Source organism: Hyperolius riggenbachi, chromosome 8 (genome assembly GCF_040937935.1).
Source record: "Hyperolius riggenbachi isolate aHypRig1 chromosome 8, aHypRig1.pri, whole genome shotgun sequence".
Lineage (NCBI taxonomy): Eukaryota > Metazoa > Chordata > Amphibia > Anura > Hyperoliidae > Hyperolius > Hyperolius riggenbachi.
The window spans coordinates 53,513,051-53,521,790 of NC_090653.1; the positions used below are offsets into that span (position 1 = coordinate 53,513,051).

Genomic DNA, 8,740 nt, shown 5'->3' on the forward strand with positions numbered 1-8,740 from the left:
GATAGAAGATGCGGCGTATGCTACGACGCGGGACGGCTAGTACAGTATATTTCTCTACTAAAAAAAGTGTTCAATTGACTCTAAACTTTTTCCCATCCTTTAAATTTATATATTACTAGTTTTAAAATGTAATATGAAGGAAAATGAACCAGGATAGAAAGGACCAGTGTGGTTTAAATTATAAAACAACATATTTTTCTTATGAAATAGTTATGGTATGCGTGACTATGGGTGTGGCAAGGCATGATCAGGGGTGGGGCAGGGGAGTGGCTTAAGCGTCCCTCTTTCTCATCTCAAAAAGTTGGGAGTTTTGCCTAAATTATTTGCAAAGTACTATATTCATTGACTGACATCAAACGCTGTGACAATGTACAGTATTAGGTTACAGCTTTTATTGTTTGACTCTTTTCAGGTCGTAATAAGCAGAATGAGCCCCATATTCTCCGCTCTCCTGATATGTGGGATTGTCCTGAGTCTCCCTCATCTCTCCTCGTGTCAGAACTGGGCGAAGTTTCAACAGAAGCACATCAGATCCCGTGCTGTCACCTGTAACACCGAAATGAATCAGAACCTCTTCTATATTAATGGAAAGTGCAAGCCAATCAACACCTTTATCATTTCTGCTACTGCCACTGTACAGGCGATCTGTAATGGTTATGCTAACCAACAAGTCACGAGCACGACGACATTTACACTCAACAACTGCAGCTTTCAACGTGGCACACCTGGAAGTTGTGTGTATGGATTCCGGGCACTGACTGACCGGATATGTGTAAAATGTGAGAGGAACCTGCCTGTACACTTTGTGCGTGTCGGCAGATGCTAACACGCCTTCTGTAACTTTTTAATGCAGCCCAGTAGAAATCTCTCATTAAGTCTCTCTGCATTAAAAATGTCAGCTTAGCAATATTTTAACCTCAAAAGCCAAATAGCAGCTTGACATTCTAGCTTCTCCAGCAGCTCCAGATCATAAATCGCTGCACACTTTATCAGAGAAACATAATTGTATTTGTTTATAGGGTTGAGTTCTCAGATTGTAACAGTTCCGAGTGCCGAAGATTCGCATTAGATTTCAGCCGTTTCCAGTAAAATCCAAAAACTCAGACTTTTCACCGTTTCGAGTACCGCGGAACGTGGGAAAATTGGCATCAGAAGCAGGAATTTTCTGCAAACAATATCTTTAGAACAATGGCCTGTGATAGGAAGTGGAACTGAAGCTGGTATATGAAAATTGCAACAAGAGCAGAAGATTATACCACTTCGCCCCACTGTAGAGACAGAGCTGGAACCAGGGCAGCCCAGCCAGAAGAACAGATGTAGACAAGGAAGTCCGCTCAATGTCTCCAGGTGCAAGTTTATTTAGGACTTGTCCCAACACAGTAAAAGGAGCATGCCGTGGCATGCTCCTTTTACTGTGTTGGGACACGTCCTGAATAAACTTATACCTCCTGGAGACATTGAGCAGACTTCCTTGTCTATATATGAAAATTGGGTATTAAAACAAGAATTTTCGGACTAAAGTGATGTCAACAAAATGGTCCCCGGGTAATGACCGGTCCCCGGTGGCCAGGTTATGGTGGCAGAACGAGCAGTTTTCCAAAAGAATAGGAGTTCGAGGGGACCGACCAGGGGACAGGATGCCTTTGTCCCCATATCCATGTGGAAAACTGCTTCTTCTGCCACTGTAATGTGGCCACCGGGGATGACCCGGTAGCCATTTTGTTGGGGTCACATTTTGCCAAAAATTCTTGTTTCAAAGTGTTATTTTACAGTTTACAAACCATTTTTTTTTCCTATGAAACTTTAAAATCGATTTTCTCAAAAACGACATGGGGCTTGATTCACAAAGCGGTGCTAACCTACTTAGCACGTCTAAAGTCTTTAGGCGCACTAACCAGGGTGCTAAGTAGGTTAGCACTGGATTTCTCAATCAGATCGCGCGCAAAGTTTTGCACGCGCAAAGTCCTATATGTGCGCGCTAAGTCCCATAGGCTTTAATGGGCACTTCGCCCTGAGCGCCCTGCGCTCTGTGCAGTGCGCGCGCCAAACTTTACGCGCATACATTTGCCCGCGATGCGTTTTGCGCGCATAACTTTGCGTGTGAAAACCTTTTAGACGTGCTAAGGGGCTTTTCACAGGCGTGCTAACAGTTAGCACCGCTTTGTGAATCAAGCCCATGGTCTTTTCACCATTTTTTTTCCACCATGTTCCTACTGTTCTCTCTAACATATGTATGTATTCGGTGATGATAGCATGTATGGGGGCTTTGCTGTTAACCACGGAAATCAGCGCCATTGAATTTAATAGAAAATGCCTGCGGAACACAAAAATAGGAACACAAATTTCAGAATTTGCCTGCGTAACACCGAATTAAAAATAATTAACCCTCTTTGTTTAAAGGAATACTCTAGCGGTCGGGGAAAATGAGTTGAACTTACCCGGGGCTTCTAATGGTCCCCCGCAGACATCCTGTGCCCGCGCAGCTACTCACCGATGCTCCAGCCTCGCCTCCGGTTCACTTCTGGAATTTCAAACTTTAAAGTCTGAAAACCACTGTGCCTGCGTTGCTGTGTCCTCGCTCCCGCTGATGTCGCCACGAGCATACTGCGCAGGCACATACCATACTGGGCTTGTGCTATACACTCCTGGTGACATCAGTGGGAACAAGGACACGGCAATGCAGGCGCCGGGGTTTTCAGACTTTAAAGTATGAAATTCCAGAAGTGAACCGGAGGCGGGGCCGGTGCATCGGTGAGTGGCTGCGCAGGGCATCTGTGGGGGACCATTAGAAGCCCCGGGTAAGTTCAACTCATTTTCCCCCGACCTCCCTACAGTAGTCCTTTAACGCTCTTTTAATTTTCCTTTAACCACCCTGGCGTTCTGATTAAATCGCCAGGGTGGCTGCGGGAGGGTTTTTTTTAAATAAAAAAAAAACGATTTCATGCAGCCAACTGAAAGTTGGCTGCATGAAAGCCCACTAGAGGGCGCTCCGGAGGCGTTCTTCCGATCGCCTCCGGCGGCCAGAAGTAACACGGAAGGCCGCAATAAGCGGCCTTCCGTGTTTCACTTACCTCGTCGCCATGGCGACGAGCGGAGTGACGTCATGGACGTCAGCCGACGTCCTGACGTCAGCCGCCTCCGATCCAGCCCTTAGCGCTGGCCGGAACTGTTTGTTCCGGCTACGCTGGGCTCGGGCGGCTGGGGGGACCCTCTTTCGCTGCAGCGGCGATCAGGCAGCACACGCGGCTGGCAAAGTGCCGGCTGCGTGTGCTGCTTTTTATTTCATTAAAATCGGCCCAGCAGGGCCTGAGCGGCAGCCTCTGGCGGTGTTGGACGAGCTGAGCTCGTCCAGACCGCTCAGCAGGTTAAAGAGAAACTCTGCCACCTAGAAATTACACCATACATATTACTATGTCTCCTTGCATTGGTGTCACTTTATAACTTTTAAAACGTATAGTTTGCAGATACCTTACACCAGTTTTTAATATCTTGATTATATCATCAGTCTACCTCACTGCACTATACTAGCAGAAAGGCTACTGGGAGAAGCACGATGCTCACTCTTGCACCTCACTGCACTATACTAGCAGAAAGGCTACTGGGGGAAGCCTGCTGTTCACTCTAGCACCTCTCTGCACTATATCAGCAGAAAGGCTACTGGGAGAAGCATGGTGCTCACTCTAGCACCTCACTGCACTATATCAGCAGAAAGGCTACTGGGAGAAGTATGATGCTCACTCTAGCACCTCACTGCACTATATCAAGGCTAATGGGAAGCATGGTGCTCACTCTAGCACCTCACTGCACTGTACTAGCAGAAAGGCTACTGGGAGAAGCATGATGCTCACTCTAGCACCTCACTGCACTGTACTAGCAGAAAGGCTACTGGGAGAAGCATGATGCTCACTCTAGCACCTCTCTGCACTATACTAGCAGATAGGTTACTGGGAGAAGCATGGTGCTCACTCTAGCACCTCACTGCACTATATCAGCAGGAAGGCTACTGGGAGAAGCATGGTGCTCACTCTAGCACCTCTCTGCACTATACTAGCAGATAGGTTACTGGGAGAAGCATGGTGCTCACTCTAGCACCTGAGATGGGTAAATTAAAGGGGAACTGAAGAGAGAGGTATATGGAGGCTGTCATGTTTATTTCCTTTTAATCAATACCAGTTGCCTGGCAGCCCTGCTGGTCTATTTATCTGCAGTAGTATCTGATTAAAACCAGAAACAAGCATGCAGCTAGTCTTGTCAGATCAGACTTATAAGTCTGAACCACTGAAACACCTGATCTGCTGCATGCTTGTTCAGGGGCTATGGCTAATAGTATTAGAGGCAGAGGATCAGCAGGGCTGCCAGGCAACTGGTATTGTCTAAAAGGAAATAAACATGACAGCCTCCATATACCTCTCTCTTCAGTTCCCCTTTAAGTTCTGGCCAAGGTCACTACGTTTGCGGTTATGACACGTTGTATGCTTAACTTGGGTGCTGGAACTCTATATATCCAAACTCCGGCTATGGTGCAGCGGAGGTGATAATCATCACTGGAATTCTGCTAGTATATAGCCAAACTGTGGAACAGTTGAAACAAAGGTATAGCCGATTAACAGTATTGGCTATATGTATAGCCGGTCACTGTTATCAGCTGGAGCGAAGTAGTATCGGCACTTGGGTATAGTGTTAGGTGAAGGTGGGAAGTTAGTGTTAAGTGTGGGTGGGGTATTAGGAGTAGGTAGTGGGGCAGTTAGTGTTAGGCACAGTTGGGGGGAGTTTAGTGTTAGGCATCCATGGGGAGGTTATTGTTAGGCATAGGTAGCGGGTGCACTTAGTGTTAGGCATAGGTTGGGGAGGTTATGTTAGGCCTAGGTGGGGAGGTTAGTGTTAGGCATAGATGGAGGGGTTGGTTTAAGGCGTAGGTGGGGGGAGGTTAGTGTTAGGCATAGATGGGGGAGGCTAGTGTGCGGCGTGGAGGGGGGGGGTGTTATTGTTAGAGGATAGGGAGAGAGATAAGCATTACAAAAAGACGGCAATAATGGCACACAATGCTAAGCCGTTATTTAAATCACAATATTTAAATAGCCGCAAAACCCAGCAGCCATTTTTTAAAATTCCTTTCAGCAACTTCTGTAAGAAAAGGACAAAAAGAGTTAAAAGATGAGCTAAGGTACAGCAAAATGTCTATGTAATTGACATAGGCAATAAGTCTATATATTGCCCAGAGTTCCCCTTTAAATATACACAATTATAAAACAATGGTTTGCATTATGGTGCATTCATACTACGCACGCTGCCTGGCATAATAACACTGCATATCACCTCACTGCCCATACAATCATATAGGCATGTTCACATCTCTGTGTGATAACCATACATTGCATGGGATGCGGTATCACTGTGCAAGGCAATGTGCATAGTGTGAATGCACCCTTGGGGCTGGTTCATACTAGCAGCACTTTTCATAAGATACATGAGGCAAATAATCTAATATCAGATTAGATCAGTCTCCTCCTAGCGGCCGCTAACTTGGCCGGGGCAGTGCGCCACCTTCGCACCCCCACGGCCGGTAGCTGCACCTGTGCAGAATATTTGTATATATATATATATATATATATATATATATATATATATATATATATATATATATATATATATATATATATATATATATATATATATATATATATATATATATATATATATATATATATATATATATAGTCTGTTCTGCTTTATGCTCTGCAATAAACTTTCTGTTATCTGCAAGCTGCCTCTGAGCCTCATTTCACCGAACACTTATTGCATAAATATCCATCCAAATAACATGCAAAAGTATTTTACATGTGGTTAATTGAGAACATGCCAGATTCGTCATTTTTTTCCCCCTTGTATAAACTGCTTTACTCTGCTTACAAAAACAAAGGGGGGGGGGGGTGCAAAAGTTGTGGGGAGGTCATGGCTGGATTTCAGGTAAGGCCACAAAGGCCATGGCCCAGGGAGCCAGGAAGCAAGGGGCATACAGTGGTCTGGCGCACTCATGTAGTCAAGCTGCCAAACATGTGAACTGCAGTGGTCAGGTAAGTGGCTGGGATGTGGGCTGTCACTCACTGTCACTGGCGTCCATTCTTCTTCAAGTCCAACCTCCCACCTAGCAGAGCTGTGGCGGGCTGGAAAGTTTGTCACATCAAAGCATGCGTGACCATTGACCAAGGGGATGGCTGGGGAAGTCACACAGTGCCGCTGGGAGCGACGGGAGTAACCCCATGGCACAGGTGCAGCAAGAGTGACTTCCCTGAAGAAGAATAAAGACTTGATTTGAAGTCACAGTAGGGAAAGAGAGGAGAGAGGCCTGAAGCTATCCAAATTGTCTATAATTTAAAAATAACACCTTGAGGGAAGGTGCGAGCAGAAAAAAATAAATTCTACTTACTTGGAGCCAGGGGCGTAACTAAAAATCACTGGGCCCCCCTGCAATGCTTTGGATGAGGCCACTCTACACCCCCGCCCCTTCTCGCTTTCTGCACAGGTAAACTGAGAAACAATGTTATTTGATTGGCTAATGCACACTTGAATGTGTTTTCCCCATGCAGATAAAAACTGACAGCTGTCAAGAACTGCACACATTTTATCAATTACATTAGCTTTTGTGATAAAACGGGCATGTTTTCACACACATGGGGCTTGATTCACAAAAGAGTGCTAACTGTTAGCACGGCCATTTTCGCGCGAATTTTCGCATTGCGTGCGATCACGAATTTTCGTGCGAATCGATATCGTTTTCACGCGCAAACTCGAATTTCCGTGCAAAATCGATATCGTTTTCGCACGAAAATTCGTGTTTCCGCGCGAAAACGATATTGATTTGCACGAAAATTCGCGATCGCGCGCAATGCGAAAATTCGTGCGAAAACGCCCGTGCTAACAGCACGCTTTTGTGAATCAAGCCCACGGTGTGCAGAAAACTGGACAGGGACTATCTACAAGAACATTGAATAGGGACTGTCTACAAATCTTTGTCTGCAAAACTTTGTAGGATTCCTTATCAGTGGCTGAGCAGATGCAGCCATTAGAACAATTGTGCAGAGAGCAGAAAGTTTTTTTCTCTCCGTGCTCATAGCTGTCAGTCTCTCAGGACAGGGAAAAGAAACTTCTCCCCCCATGGGGCCCCCTAAGGCTTCTGAGCCCCCCTGCAGCTGCACCCCTTGCAGGATCTATTGTTACGCCCCTGCTTGGGGCTTCCTCCATCCCCTGGCAGCCTATTTTTACCGAGATCCGCTCCATTGCAGATGCCGGCCTCTTAGTTTTTTTCCTGCTCGCACCTTCACTTTAAGGTGCCCATTAGCTTTGCAATTTTACTGAATGATCGACCTTCTGATCTCATGACTGTGACCAGAGGAAAACAATTGGAAATCATCCATTGGGCCCATAAATGGAATAAAAATTATAACCAATCTGATCATTTCAGATGGAATCAATCCGCAAAACAGATTGATAAAACAATTGACAAATTGATCATTTGTAGTCGATTGGCACCATCAACGACCAATCTGATCCAAAGGTTGATCGTTCAGTAAAATTGCATCATTAATGGTCACCTTTAAAGAGTACCTGAGATGGGCAAAGTAAAAGATTTTATACTTACCCAGGGCTTCCTCCAGCCCCATGAGCTCTGATGCATTCCTCGCCGTCCTACCGAGTGCCTCCGTCAGTGTGGTATCGGCAGTGGCGTATCTGGGTAAAATAGCGCCTATGGCAAACACTAAAATTGTGCCCCCCCCCAGTCGCCTGCGCAGTAGAGCAGACACAATTGGGCTATTTCGGTCTGAGCACATTGGAAAGCCGTTACTATGCCTGCGCTGGAGCCAGGGAAGGAAAATATTGCAGGCGCTACTGGGTCTGCGCCGCAGCTGACACAGGCTGACGGCTGTGGTTTTAGGGGAGCCAGCGCTGGAGCAGAGGGTGGAGGAAGTCTTAATAGGATCCAGAGGCTTTCCCCTTCTGAGGTAAGTATACCCCAGAGAGACTTTTTAAGTTATAGTGTCTCTTTAAGATTCCCAACGACTCCGTGCAAAGTACAGCAAACGCTTGACTTTGTAATGTCCCCCGTGTAATATCGCCCACAGGAAGATGGATTGGGGAACATGTGTCCTCAGGCGTCTTTCCTGGATCCATCTTCCTATGTTGTGCTTTAAGCCTCATCTACACACGTACATGAGGCGGCGATCCGGCGGCTCGATTAGCCGCCGGGTCGCCTCTTCCACGTCCCCGCCGCGTTCCCGCTCGCCCGCCGGATTCGATACCCGCTCGTCCCCGCTCGATTCCCTGCCATTGTCCCCTCGCGCGGAATGAGCAGGGAATCGGCGGTAGCAAGATCCGTCCTGTCGGATCTTATCAATCGAGCCGCATTAGCGGCTCGATTGATAAGCCACATCGCCGCCTCATCTACCTGTGTAGATGAGGCTTAAAGCTGGCCACTAACAGTCCAATTTCTAACGAAAAATCGTTCGAGCGATCAGAAATTCTGCTCGGATTGGTTGTAAATAACCTCCGTTGATGGACACAATCGATTAGGAACGAGTGAAAAAAATATCGCCCGAATGAATTTTCGTCGAACCAAAATTTAGATTTTCTTTTTGGTTGTGATAGATAGAAAGTAAAGATTGGTTCGTTGATGGTGTGGTGAACGATTTATTACAATATTTCACTTCCGATCAGAATTTCTGATCGCTCGAACGATTTTTCA

At 46.2% G+C, this 8,740-nt stretch overlaps 1 long non-coding RNA gene across 1 annotated transcript; it reads left to right on the forward strand.

Annotated features, from left to right (window-relative positions):
* Window positions 1-824: 824 nt before the first annotated feature.
* On the forward strand, window positions 825-5,763 carry LOC137528817 (uncharacterized). Its single transcript, XR_011023468.1, has 2 exons — window positions 825-3,712; window positions 3,766-5,763. It is a non-coding gene; the product is annotated as an uncharacterized lncRNA (long non-coding RNA).
* The last annotated feature ends 2,977 nt before the right edge of the window (window positions 5,764-8,740 follow it).